Raw genomic sequence first — 15246 nt, 5'->3', positions numbered from 1 at the left:
AGTCGACCGCGATCTCAAAGTCGGCCGTGTGCTCACCGCGTACCATTTATCTGTCGTTTTATAACCGACGACGATAAGCCACCTCTGCAAACCGTGGGGCGATACGCTAGGCTAGATACACGGTTTAATACCTCGTTGACCGGTGCTTTTCCAGGGGGATACCGCCCTTTCGTATCAGGATTGCGCCATGACTCGAGTTTCAGATTTAGCAATTTCTCAACCAAGATGAAGGCTAATCGCGAGCTGCTGCTGATGGCTGCATTAGAGGCCGCATCACGGGAGGACTGATATTGTAGCTAAATGAGACATTTCGAGCTGAGAAAGTTATCTGCTGAAAGGTCGACTTTGCTTGTATGCACTGGTTCGATAGTATAAAAGTTTGACGCAATGTTGCATCATGTAACGTTAGTCTGTTGTAACTGTTACTGAGGAGTCCACATGTCTTCTTACTTTTGGTCGTCTGGAGCAGGCGAAGGGGACGACAGAGCACAAACGTAATGATCGTCTGAAAAAATGATCAATAATCCCGCTAACCATAGAAGAAAAGACAATTGCTTCTCCTCTAAGACTTCCTTTTTTCATCCAGTTCTATTCCCACTTTTTTTGCCTCCTATTTCCATCCTAACTTGCACGAAAACGCTGCCTGCAATAGCATAAATCTTGCTAATTGTTCAGCGGACGATAACGATTCGCCTAGAGGGTGTTTATTGTCGACGAAGAGTCACTGAGGCAAGCAGGACTGGCAAAGAGAGTATTACCGAGCAGAAGGTATGGTCCTGTAGAAACCCCAGGGTCCGAAGCTCCCGTAATCTCAGTTTTCCTTCGTTGACGTGTCGTTTCAGCCTCGCTAATCCTCGCCGCAGTCGAGTCGTTGCGGCTGACTAAAAAAGGCACGGGGAAATTCTCGGTTTCATTGGCCGCGTCGAAAGGAAAGCGGGCCGAGCGCGTTCCTGCCGCGGAGAAGAAGAAACGAGGGGCTCGAGAACCGTTTCGGTCGCGGAGGAACGAAGAAAGCCACAGGTCAAAGGGCGTCGGGGCTTTTCGTGAGGTCGAACAACAGGCGCGACGGGAATGATAACAATACTACGAATGACGACACCTGGTGACCTCGTGGCGAGAACCGATGTGAGAGCAGAACACGCTGACTGTGCTTTACATAAAATTATTTCGATAACGTTCCGGGGGGAAGGGATACCTTCTGACGCGGCATTCTGATGATCGCTAATATTTTACGATGGTATTATATGCCAATTGCCGTTTTATGGCAGATATTGAATATCAAATATTCAAACTTTCAAATTCTGATTCGAAATTGTTTATTTTCAGCTTCCACGTAATGACATCGCAAGGTTATCATCAGCGATCAGATTATCGTGCAGCCACAATCATATAAGCTGTCTATACGTAGGTATATTTCTTAAGAGCACACAATAAAAAGTAATATTACCCAAGAGTCAAGAGAGATATCTTGCAATAAAAATGAAGTCGCGTCACTTGCAATCGAGACGATTTCAAAATTTCAAGTAAAATTCTTTAAACGATTTATCTACTCTGTAACATACTGTCTGAAAGGACTTTTCAAATACAGACTACTCCATCATTGATCAGTGTCATTTTCAAATAAAAATCGCGAGAAACGTTTGAATTCGATTCGTTCACGAATCTCCAGAAAAATGGTGGAACGCACACTGTAACCGATAAACATGTTGGATACATGGATACACCCCCTTACGTATGTGTTAGTTGACAAACACGCGTGGGCGTCCATATGCACTTTACGAGAGGTGCGGCCAAGGCATCGATTATCGATTCGGATGTAAATAGATAGGAATGATAAATTTATCGGTGGTGGAGCGCGCCACCTTACCGTTTACTGCCTTCCATCTCCCTAATTTTCGCGTATAACTTTGCTCAGTCAGTGAAAGACGAAAAAAGCATTCGCTGAACGAGACCCATCCCGCGCAAATGGTCGTCATCCGAACGCGCGACTCCTCTCGTTCGTATCGATCAAACGCGACCGATATTTCGTCGGTGTTTTTCCTAACGCCGTATCACGACATGGACGAACGTTATTCCCTGTTTCGTGCGATTGTTTCTTTCGCGGCGCTCCTTGAATCTTTTTATAAAGTAATCGATATTGGCTGAACGTATCTCTAACTGAATGGAGGTCCTTGAAAGGAGCTATAGCGAGCACGATTTGCGCGTTTCCCAAGGGGAAGCAAAACTCTGTCCTACTAAATGTGTTTTTAATGAAACAAGCTACCAATCGCACTTGTTGCTTTTCTTTGTGCAAGACAAAAAACAGTACTAACTGAACTGTCACTGTAGCATGCTTGCACGACAATATTGCTCGTATGTGAGATACCAAACCTGGCAATTAAGACTGATATTTGTATATTGTTACCTTTAAAGAGCGGGAGAAAGTCACCTACGTAAGTCCGTGCCACTGAAAGTACCGTTTAATGGCGGCGATCGCTCGAAGTCGACTCATAGTAAGAACTCAGACTGTGGCGCCACCTGTTGAGAAATAGTGGGTATTAATCTAGTGGTAATATACCGACTGTTGGATTTTCTACGTGATCGTTAAATTATAATAAAGGAATTTACTTTATTCATGTACGAAAAGGAGCATGTTATCAACCATCGGTGCAACTATTTTTTATACCTTTTGAGAATTAACATTTTTTTAACAATTTAACGAAATTCTCTTCTACTTTTCAAACATTAGATTAGACTCTCGTTAATTTCTGTACGTGTAATAATTGAAATGGGGCTCGCAAAAAAAAGTAATTTTATTTTTACAACCTGTAAAGTACCAAAGTCCCTTATTGGCGGTACTCGCATAATATACGTGTTCATATACGCAATTAGAAGTTGAAATTGAAACGATTCACCAACCAATAAACGCTTCCTACAAACGTCACATTTGACACGCCTTAACAGTTTTTACTACTCGCGGTACAGGCGTGAAAGTACAGAAAAGCACAGGTGAAGCATGTACACGGGGGAGTTCTTCCGCTTTTAGCAATCGTAAAGCGCAGGTGCACGTCGTTGCACAATGAACAATGCACGGAATGCCTCATACGATTGCCGCTCCCGTAACGGTCGAAGCTCAGAAACTCGACCATGAAATCCTTTCATCATCGCGAAAAAAAGGACAGCACGGTCATGATATATGTTTACTGCAAACTAATTGCACAGTTTTATTTATTCCAACCAGCGAAGGGGGTCCATTGCAACAGAGTCAGTTCCAAATCAGTTTCCAAGGATCTTAATATCCATCAAAGGATAAATTATACAAATAATCTGATACGATCAAGCAGAGTTCCACTTGCAGGGTCAACGAAGTCCGATGGACATTAATATTTAACGCCACGGGTTGGTGAACCCTCGGGCTAATTGCAATGCGTCCACGGCTAGAACACTGTGTATATTAAATTGCGCGAAACAATCGCGGGACAATTTGAATGCTAATCGGTGGGCCGATCGATGGCGAATGCAAAATCACTGGGATCCAAACGCTGGAGGCTTGAAACCCGACTATTTCCAGAGAAAGCTCGAGGGTGGTAGAAATAGGGAAAAAAAAATTGGCGCGCAGGGACAGACACGACGAACGCTGTTTCCCATGAAGCCAGCGAAGCGCGGACAGGGAACTGATCGCGCGTGCAAAGTTTAAATTTCGTGAATTCGATAGGTCGATCGGGTATCGAGAACGCGTGCATCGTCGGTCACGTGGACCATATGGTTCACGTGCCCCCAGCATGGAAGTAATGGGTCATGGTTTCACAAAGAAGACCCTGACTGGACACGTCTCTTGTCTCGCAAGAAAGCAATTTTACGATTACGCTCTCCCCAGGTGTTGCCGAATATTTTAAAATCCACTTCGATAACGAGAGCTCGCGAAGCAGGGATATCTTGAAATAAATCATGATATAAAAGATGCAGATAACGCACGATTGCCTTAAGATATACGTGTGTACAAAATGCAATTCGAACGATAAGAAATTCGACAATTTTTCTGGAGAGTATTTTCAAAATTACTTAGTCAAAAACTGTGGTCAGTCTCCAAGGTGTCGAAAAAGTAAGCATCCGAAACCTTTTCGTTAACAGGAGAGACACGTGCGCATCGATCGTCCCTTAATCCGGAAGCGAATTCCAGAGGAAGAGTCTTCAAAGGATTCTCTCCTGTTTCCTGTCAGACGTCTCGAACATTACGCAGCATAAGCACAAAATGACCATTCAACGTCGTTCCTAATAACGTTGACACTTCATAATTCCCAAGGAAACCGAAAGAAAGAGATCCTTGTCGGTTAACTTTCGCACGACCACCATGGGGGAAACAGTTCTGCAAGGGTGGTTCGTTCACGGATCATAAAGCTTGCGCGACGTTCGTTTCGCGTCTTCGCAGGTGTCGCGCGAAGTTTCGCACAATTTGCTCCTCGGTTGATCACAGCCATATGTTAATCCGCCGTGTTACAACTGGACTCCGGTGAAATTTAGTTAACGCCGGAGTTAATGTCCGCGTAATTGCGCGAGGCCCGAGAAAAATTAACTTCTTTCCTCCCCCCTGGTGCTTGGCGAGGGCACACACGCCGCGTTTCGAGCGTTGCGCGTAGCAGTGGGAATAATTTTCTGCAGCAGTGTAGAGGTGAGGTAAGGAATAATGTCTCGAACACCTAAACGTTCTCTTGAAGAGCTTGAATTGTAGCTTGAATTCTCTGAGCTTAAATTGTAGGTCTCAAATTGCGGGAGAACAAGGAATGTAGTATATCCTCTGACCTTCATTTATTAAATATACAAATATAGCAAATATAATATGCCAGTGGCGAAGTCTTATCATAGTGTGGGGGACATATCAGAAATACCTACATATTCTATGTAGCAACGTGCCAATAAGATTTACTCTAGTTTTCCCTAATGGGATCACATGCTGCCCTGCTAATGTAAGGAACAAACATGTAAGTTGCCGAGGCTTCAGTGCATTAAAGTAGCATCGCGTGGAACACGATTGCACGAACATTCGAGTAATTACCCGGGAATATAGGGAACCGATACGAGGTCGTTGCAGCGCGAAAGAAAAATAATGGGTATAATGTAATAGCGTTATCTGATGCGGCTTTCGTTCCAGTAAATTTCACCGACCACCCTGTGTCAGGGTAATACGCGGCGCAAAGCGTTATTACGGATTTGCATATTCCAGATACCGCGCGCTGCCGCTTCCCTCCTGCAACAAACTCCGCTCTACGCCTCCGCTCGTTAATTTAACTTCCTCTCGCGTTCTCGTGGACGAGTGCGCGTGCACGAACACGACGTCGCTCCTCCAGCGAGACAAACGTATCGCGGCAGTCGGCAATCATCGCGATTAAACGATATCTTCCTTGATCCTGCTCTTCCTCACAGAGGAACTCTGCAACCAGAAACGTTCTCGGATACGTTTGATGTTTCCTTCGTTACAGGACGGATAAGATCAACTGACTGTCCGTCTTTGGCGAATCGGTGCATGTTGCGAATTCCAACACAGAAGCAGTATATAAACAACGCATTATCTGTTTACAATCTCGTTCGCATCTGGCGAGATAAAATCCTTTGCGATAGCAAAGAGCAGAGATTTCATACTTCTGAATTCTTTTCAATCAAGTCGACTTGCAATAAACACTCAAGCATTAATAATATTCATAATTGAATTATACAATGAAATTGTAGCATGTTCGCCTGGATCAATGGTCAAGGCAAATTCGAACAGCATGATAATTTACGCGATGGTTGCAAACGATAGTTGCTATCTGGCACTTATCGGATAATGCAGGAAGTCATGAGTGGGATGTTTGTATACCTCTTTCTTTTTTCGGCATTGTCTTTCGCGACGGCGAATTGAGAGGGTAAGGTTACGGTTGACGTACAACGAACGGGGACGCGAGTCCATTGTTCATCGTCGAACAGGAAGAGGATAAATGCGCGGATAAAATATAATTCAACGCGAATTTGCGCACATCAGCGACGTCGATAGCATCCCAGTAAGTAATTAGCGTTCTTTAATTCCTTTTGCAATTAGGATTCGAGCTGACGTCGAGCGCTTCTCGAAAACGTAGAACGACCGCGGACGTGGCGATACACAGGAAGTTGATTGTCACGCGTCGAACAATCGGCATATCCGTTCATCCCCCTCGCAGCCACACAGCTACGTGGCACCTTTCGCGACGCATTGTGGCGAACCGCTGGCCCGTGAAAGTCCACCGGCGGTCCACGAAGGGGTTGCCAGCCCTTGAAAACTGTCTTTGGCAGATGGCCGATCGAGTAATATTGATCGGGAGATCGATCTGCCGAGATCTCTACGGGAGGAGGCGATTGCGATCGCTGGAAACATCGGCAGATGACGATGGATGGATAAAGGAGCCGAAGGGGTAACTGCGATATCGGGCAGACGTATCGATTCTTCGATTCTCTTTTTCCTCTTGCACGCGACGGGAGGACTTCGAGAAAGGAGAAACAAGGGGCTATTGAAGATCGTTAAGAGGAACGGGCGAGATATAAATCTGCGGTGAACGATGACTGACGATTCGATGCGTGTTTAAGCTTTCACCTTTGCGCAGTACCACCGCCAATTAGAGACATTGTATATGATCAGCGCTCGTTGCAGCTTGCGAGGAGCACGTGGCGATTGCTTTTCGATGAACGATACGAAAGTTCAAATGACTTTGTAATGTCCGGGGCCCGATTGTGCGTCACGTAACGAGCACCCCCGCAACGTGGCGGTTTCTCGGCGAATTTGCTGAATCGCTGGAACGAAAATTACGGTCGCTGCACAATGGCAAGGGTCACGCTATGGGTCGACAATGAGATCGTTCCGTTTGCTGGCCTCTATGGTATTATTTTCGAATGACAAGGGACACGTCGTTCATTGGACGACAAACATCGAAAGTCGGAAGAACTCGCTGCGATTCTTCGTCAAAGAATAAAGACAAAATTACTTAGGCCTGCTGGAGGAAACAAACAGCCAACATCTGGGTCGTTCACGGTGGAAAAAAGATAGGTTAGCTTGACGTCTGGGTTCCATTGTCTGAGATTCTCAATGAATAGAAGAACGAAACAGCTAAATTTAGAAATGACTCCGATTCGTGTGGACGAGTCACGAGTTCTGTGTATCATTAGCCAGAAAACTCCAGAGACTGTCGTAAACACGATAAGCTTCGAAAAAGGCCGTGTTTGGCTGGCACAAGTCGGTAGCTGTCAGAGGAAGAAGAAAATCGGGCGAAACCGTGAATTAGGCAGCTGCCAGGAACAATGACAATCGAGGAGGAGAGGGAAGGGTTGCGTTCGTTTAATACACGGTTAATGTCGATTTTCGTGGGCGCGTGCAACCACATCCTGTGCAATTTTTGTCACGCTCGCTACGCTCTTTTTCTTTCGCCCTTCGCTTCTTACGCCCACGGGGGTATTAATCGAAATCGCAACCACCCACGAGCCGCAAAAATCAAAGGGGAGTTGGCATCAAGGTATTATGCGTTGCCTGTGTACCTTCGCTAACTGCTGGACGTAAAAATCGTTAATAAAAGCCGTGTCGTGATATAGCAGAAACGAAAAATTGCGATGGAGAGGGTCAATGGTCAGGAGTGGCCGATAGCCGGAAATTTATTCTCGAAATTAGCTTTGCACAGTTTATGGCTAATTATTACCTGCTAATTTCCGTTTTCTCGCGTCAGTCATTTCGCTTTCTCCGTAATCGATTCCTTCTCTTTTAGGGATCCAAAACCAGCTATGACCCCAATTGAAGCGAGCACACGATCTCGCGTGATACGTACCACACGCTTATATAGCTACATGTGGCGCTGGGAAAGTGCGTTCATTAATTATTCCGTTTTAGGGAACAATTGGATGCATCGACTACCCTTCGCGTTTCGTCACGGTTACGCCCACCCCCAATTATCTCGTTACTTTCCGAACTCCGATACGCACTGCGTCATGCGCTCGGCCGTGTGAACGGAAATCGATTTGAATGCAAAATCGTGAATTTAATAAGCTGAAAATCGAGGGGCTGTTGAAACTACTTCAAGTGGTTACAGATTATACTAAATAACGCAATTTAGTTTTTTGGATATTTAGGAATGAGAACGAAGGATGAGATAACGGAGAGTACACTCTGAAAAAATGCGTTTCTGGATAGTCTAGGGTCTATGGAGTCGTGATATTCATCTCGGGACAGGAAAGGGAAAACATCAGTGGACGCGAACCCGTTTCCCAATGCTCGTACGACCGGAAAAAGATCGTATTTCATAGCGATTCTGGGTGAAATAGTATCAAACACTGGACACACCCCCCATTTAACACCTGGATATCATATCATGGATAACAGATGTCACAGAGCTCGATTACCGGCTTGTTAATTGCCGCGGAAGAATGTTTACGATCGTGGGCAATGCTGCTCCCCGATGTAATTCCCGTTTTTCGTGGGAACTAGAGAACTAGAAAAAATCTATTCCACCGTTGGAATTACCCCCTGTCCTGTTCGGTCTACGCACCCTCGCAGAAATATCGATAGTGATTTCCGCTTTCCCACGTTTAGCAATTAGCTTTGGCTCATCGATTCTCTATCGCTTCAGAGGTATGCGTCGTTCACTTATTTTTAAATTTTACTTGGAAAGAGTCAACAAAGTACCTCAGATAAGAAAAAATTTAAATGCCTAAGTCATTAAAGCGCGGCTGCTCGAAGGCTGTCCCTTATACCTACAACAAAGTTTAAATGTCTCGCTCTTCGATTACCTGAGTCTTTAAATTCGCCCGAAACTAAGCGAAGCTTAACCATTTCCACAATAGGGAGATTTACGAGGTCGTAGGATTCAGGAGGAACAATCGTAGCTAGGGATTTTTGAAAAAGGAACGCTGGTTTTCGCAATGGTTTCACATTTCGCGATTCAGAAATTGCAGCAACGTACAGGAAACGAGTTTTCCCGCCTTTTCCAAGATTTTCGCAGGGCGTTTTCCGTTTCAGGGGTCTGAAACCTTTCCAAAGTGTTCAGAATTTATCAGACAGAATACCTGGCCACCTTAGAACACGTCAGCTGTTCGAGGGTCGTCCCTTTAAAGTTTAAAGGTCCTGGAAACCCTATTATGCACCTCGTTCCTCGAGCTGGGTCCTCTTTTACGATGTTCTGCGGATCGTAAGCTGCGGAAAATACCTAGCCAGCACCTTTTTCTAAGACGGCAAGTTCATGGGAAAATGGGGAGGGTTCTACCAAGGTCCTTCGTAGTCTGGCAAGTGTTCCTTTCAGTGCATTGTGTTTGTGTGCGGTGCATACGGTGCACGAGACGTATGGTGCACGCATCAATTATTTTTGGCAATTCTACCGAGACCTTATGTAAATATTCTATTTGGCCTTCCCGTGAGAAAAACCAGTAGGCGTATCCACCTGAATGAAGTCTATTAGTTTGTTAGTTTTGTTGTTTAAATAGTAAAGGTGCGTTTGTATCCATTAAGTGAAGAATTCAAATCGAAGATGCCTTGAAAGATACTCCTTAATTGCACCGACTCCCTAATTACTAAAAATATCAGAGGACCGGTGTTGGTAATAGTCTAATTTGGATTCGTATCCTGTTTCGTTCCTGGTCGGTAGACAGCATCCCAATATCAATAAATCTTGGAAGGCCAAAGGACCAGGCACGCGTGCCAGAAGGATCAGCCACGTGGCTACGTCCTCCTTCCAAGAAACGATTTGTGTTTTAACCGAAACAGCTCTTCGGCTACAGTTTCCTTTGGCGTTTAAACGACTCCACAAACCTTAGAATTAGGACGTCCGATTTTCCTACATTTCTTCAACTTTGTGTCGCTAATCATTTTTTAATTTAACAGGTTGGTACGCTTTAGCGTTTTATAGTATTGAATAAATTATTTTACTCCATGAATTTTAAAGCGTAATTACGCGTCATTGTAACTTGTCCTTCAAACAGCTTCACCTCGAACTGAATGGCGTATGCAAAAATTATTCCAGAGGTATGCCACGTCCGCTTCCGTAAACGAAAAAAATTTGAAACGCGTCAACCGACAGTTTTGGAGCTTCCAGGCTTCCTGCTCTTCCTCTCTTTTCTCCGTCTCAGGGAGTAGCGTCGGCCACAAGACGTTTTGGAAGTATGAGGGCGCAGATGGAATTGTGTTTAATGAAGTTTGGCCCGAGTTGCACCTGCCACTTTCGAGGCATCTCGGACCAACGGCCGTTACAGTGCCTCGAGCACACTTTAAGAAATTGGCGGGAACCTTGTTCCCAAGCCTTCTCCAGATTCGTCAAGGCCTTCTGTTTCCAATTGCGCTTTCTCCAAAGCTGTCATGTTTTACGCGTAACTGTGGCATTCAAAGTATGTCTCTTGAACACCTTATTATTAAAAAATTCTTACTTCTGTAAATTTCTTTATATGCATAATGAAAAGCTAGTCAAGCACCTATGAGGCTTAGAAGATTCTATTATTTGGTAAAAAAGGTCGATCAAATGTCTGATAGATCGAATTTCTTTGTATCGACGAGTGCTCTCGAACGTATCGCTGTTTCTTCTATCGAACGGATGTGTCCTTCCTGCTCGTCGTTGAACCAAAGAAATCCGAGAACCCAGCTAATGCCAGGACGGAAGTTCAGTCAGCGATTTAATTGCCATAGACATCTGGTTATGACATAATATTTAACAGTCATCGGGGCTATTATATCACAGATGATAGAAAAAAGCTGACCTGGAAGTGGCTGACTCCGTAGGAACACATATAAAACATCGGTGTAATCACGGTCCAAAATTACAAGCAGCAAGATGCAAATCTATATTGACTCTCGCAGAGATTGAATCTCCAGCTAACGGCCACGAATTTCCGCTCTCTGATGCACGTACAGTACGAGACGCAGGATCTGGTTTTGAAGATGGTAGCAGCCTCGAGGCAGCCATCCGTCAAGCGACGTGAAAGGTCCTGCTCCTGTTTACGGCGATTTAATTACCCTCGGCATCTGGCGATCCTGCGTTTCCCGAGCCAGCTTTTTTTCCCCTGTATCCACCCACGAGCCATAACCACCAACATAACCGCACTCTTCGAGCTATACAAGCAGATTTCGTCGTAGTTTTACGACGGTATCGTAATAAATGACAGCTCACGTTCCTGTCAATTTCGCGCGTTTAAATCCTCACGAAGTATCGCGTCGGAACAGCTGCATTCGCGTGGAATATTAAATTATGGGGCCCCGTGAAGTGTACAGCGCGCGTAAAAGTTTGATGGGCCTTAAAAAGCCCTGGCGCCTGAATCGAAGCCGTTCAGGAATCGCGAAACGCAGTAGAGGGCAAAGTGTCTGGGGCGGTTCGACGGGAAGGCTCTGTTTCTAAGCGGAGAACAGCTGTTCCACCCCCTCCGGGGCGTCTCCTCGGGAGATCTGCTGGTATTCGGTCTATCTGAAGAAACTATCGTGCGGAGGAGGTTTCGAGAGAGCAACGGTGGAGGTAGGTACGGGCAGCTGGATCGGTGAAGGCTCGAAAAACACTCGTCACGCCTTCCTCCAGCATTGTTCGTATCTAGCGTTGCTCCCTTTGGCTCCCAAAAAATCTTGCGTTTCACCAAAAAACTTGCTATCTCTCAGTGTCCTCGATTCTGGAAGATCGTGTCTCTGTGTATTTCCTCGATTGAGCTCAGTAACGCGTCCAGTATGTCCTCGTTTACCTTGGATTTCAAGCCCAGAAGAACATTTGAAGTTATTTCTCGCAAATGGTGCATTTCGCAAGGAAAGAAGTTCATGAAGGATGTTCGGTGATGACACTGAATCGTCCCATGGACAGAGGCGAGTGTCCATCAGACGGCGACCTTTATTTCGTTTTATCGCATGGTCGGTTAAAGTCGGGAAATGAACAAAGTACAGCGTTGCACGCATGGCTACAAAGTGGAGAGGAACATCCTGTGTTAAACGCTGTCCCCCACGGTTTGGTTGCACGCGCGATTTTTCTGCCGCGGATAAACTAGCTCAATTACTCGCAACAGTTCTTGAATGTGCCCACCTAGACGGTGGACGCGTACATATAATTGCACGCAATGGAACTGTTATTTATATCAAACGTTCCGTCAAAGAAACGAGGGACTCTGACCAGAGAGCGCGTGTCCCTTTTCATCGGAGCACGAGTCACTAGAACGTCAAAGAGCTCTCTGACGTTTCCACTCGACTGTTTGTTTAACATTTTTCCCCCCGGGGCGTGTGCCGTTTACGTTGTCGCCGAAATTCCACGATTTCAGATGCATCTGCATCCACAGCAGCTGGCAACCCCCTTCGTCACTTCGTCTTTAGGAGCGATACACAAACGAGACATTTCCATCTGGCGCAGGAAAATGGCCTTCTGCTTAACGGAACCGTGAGTGGGAGGAGTGCGGGAGAGACGGTCTTCTGCGACCAGGTAGTCAAATGAGAAAGGATTGCAGCTCGACGAGCATTAAAATCCGGGAAATTCTGCTGGTTCTAGGCATGGAGAGATCCCCTCCAAGAAGGACCACGCGACCGTGGCGGGCAGATGACCGAATGGATCGAGTTTCCTCGTAAAGGTGCGCCCTTGCTCGAAGACCACGCGAAGGATTCTGTTTGTTTTCGGCTTCCTTGCGGTGAACGTGCACGTGGAAAGCCAGCTTTGTTTTCTTACGCGCGCTCTGAGGTACCTGAGCGCACAGGTGATCGCGAACACGTCTTCCTTTGTTCGATCTCCCTGCCTCTTGCCCCTTCTGCTCCTCCTTTTCTTCCTCCTGGTATCTTCATACTTTGATAAAGTCTCCAGCGGCTTCCGGAGATGTGCCATGCATGACTAACAAAACTTTGGATTTTCTCCAAACTGCTGCACTGAATTGGTAACACAGAAGCCCATGGTAATCGGATTGTTATCGTTGGATGAACATCTCCCTGTGGCAAGTTCGGTGCCGCTTTGAAGTTCTGTGGGCGCTGATCGGTTTTAAGTAACGATTCTCGATCAAGCAGAGATTGGAAGAAAGAGGAGAGAGGACAGCGCATCGGTCAGGCAATGCTCCGAGACGAAGCGATGTTCCGTTTCTTTCTCTCGCTACGAGCATATGCGCCAGCTGCTCGGACCGCTGCCCAAAGGGTTGAGTGTCAAATTTTTGAATTCCATTCTTCGCGACTTCTCCCAGAGTTCCCTTCTCGACTTCATCCGATTTTATCCTCGTCAGCTGTTCAACATCTCCTCTGAATATTTACGAGTTTAAATGTCGACGGTTTGTGATTTGTAACGGTTGAAGTAGAATAGAAACCGAATTGGTTCCCGAAATTTCGTAAAAATCGGCCATGCTGCCTAATTCACCTCATTATCTATTAGAGTGGTCAGGAGCGTGGAAAATGATCGGGGCAGTAATCGTCTTCGGTTGTAGCCAAAGTCGCGGGCATTAACTACATCCTGACGCAGAACCCCTGCGGATCGGTTTCTCTCTAATTTTCGACGATGCCCTCCCTGACGTCACCGCGTTCCCCGTGTGTTCCGGTCTGAGTGCTCGGGACCGGAAACAACGAACTCGTTGGGGAGCGCGGAGCCTTCGAACTGAAAATCCCCCACGGATATCGATGTTCTCGCGCGTTTAAACGAGGAACGAGGAGGAAGTGGTGCTCCCTCGAGGACCCAACGGTTGCTCTTGGAAACGAGGGTGAATCGAAATCTGAAAAGAGGCCCACCGATGTCCGTCCACAAATGAATCCATCCTCTTCCTTCCCCTTCCTTTGCTTCGCGATGAACCACAAAAAAAACGTTCTTGGTCGAACACAGGCTACACGTACACAACAATTTTAGTTTTCCTGCAGAGCAAATAACATATTCCCTTTTCTGGTTTCACCTGAGAATTTTAAGTGGCAAAAATGTCAAGACGTTTTAAAGGAATCCTGAAAAACAATCACAAACCTCGGTAATAATCGTTACGCCGGCTGACCATCGTGGTCACGATGTTCACCTGTCCATGGTTCGGTCACACTGAAACGCGGCCTGTACGTATACCACGCACACCGATTTGCGTGCCCGCATGATCTATAGTGCGCGGTGTTTTTCAGTTCGCTTTCTGTAACGGTCGAATTTACCCCCATCGTTCGAATACCGTGATACAACCGAGCACTTTGAAATCCTCGCGATCGATCTACCAAATTATATTTCTTTTGAACAAGCTGCCTCAAATCGCAACATCGTGCTGTGATTATACACGCGCACGCGTATGATGCGTTTGAAAGCACTTCGACCGTTATAAATATCACTCGTTTATTTTTCTTCGCTCTTCCGTAATGATCACGTTTGTGTCTCTGAACTTAATCCCACTTTCAGTCGTACTTTTGAGCTTTTGTTTAGCTTCTCGCGAAGAGGACACACAAAATTGTCTTGTGTTATGATTTACAATGTTCGATGTAAACATCTGTGGAAATTATCCTGTCTCTTCTACGTGTAGCATTGAAAACGGGGTAGACTCGAGGAAAGTGTAAAGTGATCTAAGGAACTGGTTGAAGTTGCATGCAACTTTGAGAGCGGGAACGGGTTGCAACCGTCCGTTTTATTGGGGTATCAAATGCAAGACCTTGTACTAAAATTAAACCTTGACCTTGGAGGATTTCACTGGTCGACATTCACAATGCGCCATAGAAAACACGAACCCCTATCGTGTTGCGTATCGTAACGTAACGCAAGCTCCAAAGTCGCCAGGTAATAATGATCGCTAGCAAAAACAAGACTCCGAGAAAAAGCAAAACTGCGAAGCTTAGTAGAAATCGAAGGTTATCGCCATTCGTCGCGACGAAACAATCTCGTCATCATTGTAGCAAAGATACACGGTCCCTTTTCTCACCCTGGTAGAAGAAAAAGAATCGCAATGAGGCGATGGTCAATTTTCAGCGCGAAACTTGTTTCGACGTCCCTCCCTCTTTTTCTGTTTGGTCCACCTGCTCTCGAACGATCGTTTTTTTCGTTCGACGCAGAACACCGAGCTTCCCGCGAAAATGTATATGTGCCCGCGCGTTCACAATCGCTCCAACTACCCCTCTGTCCCGCAAGTCAGGATACTCAGTATGTAATTCCCAATAATTGGGACCCTTGGACGCTTGTAACCTGACGCATCCTTTCAACATTCGCCACTGGTGTTATATCTACTTTCAAATTCGCTAATTAAAGTCCCATCCAATTCTTTTCAACCTATATGTATCTACTTTGAAACAGGCAGCCAAGCAGAAATTTAAAATTGAATGAAACTAAATCCTACATATATAGGACGTAA

The sequence above is a fragment of the Calliopsis andreniformis genome, chromosome 6, assembly GCF_051401765.1.
Source record: "Calliopsis andreniformis isolate RMS-2024a chromosome 6, iyCalAndr_principal, whole genome shotgun sequence".
NCBI classification, from domain to species: Eukaryota; Metazoa; Arthropoda; class Insecta; order Hymenoptera; family Andrenidae; genus Calliopsis; species Calliopsis andreniformis.
The sequence above is the reverse complement of the archived record's forward strand: the minus strand, read 5'-3'. Positions refer to the sequence as shown.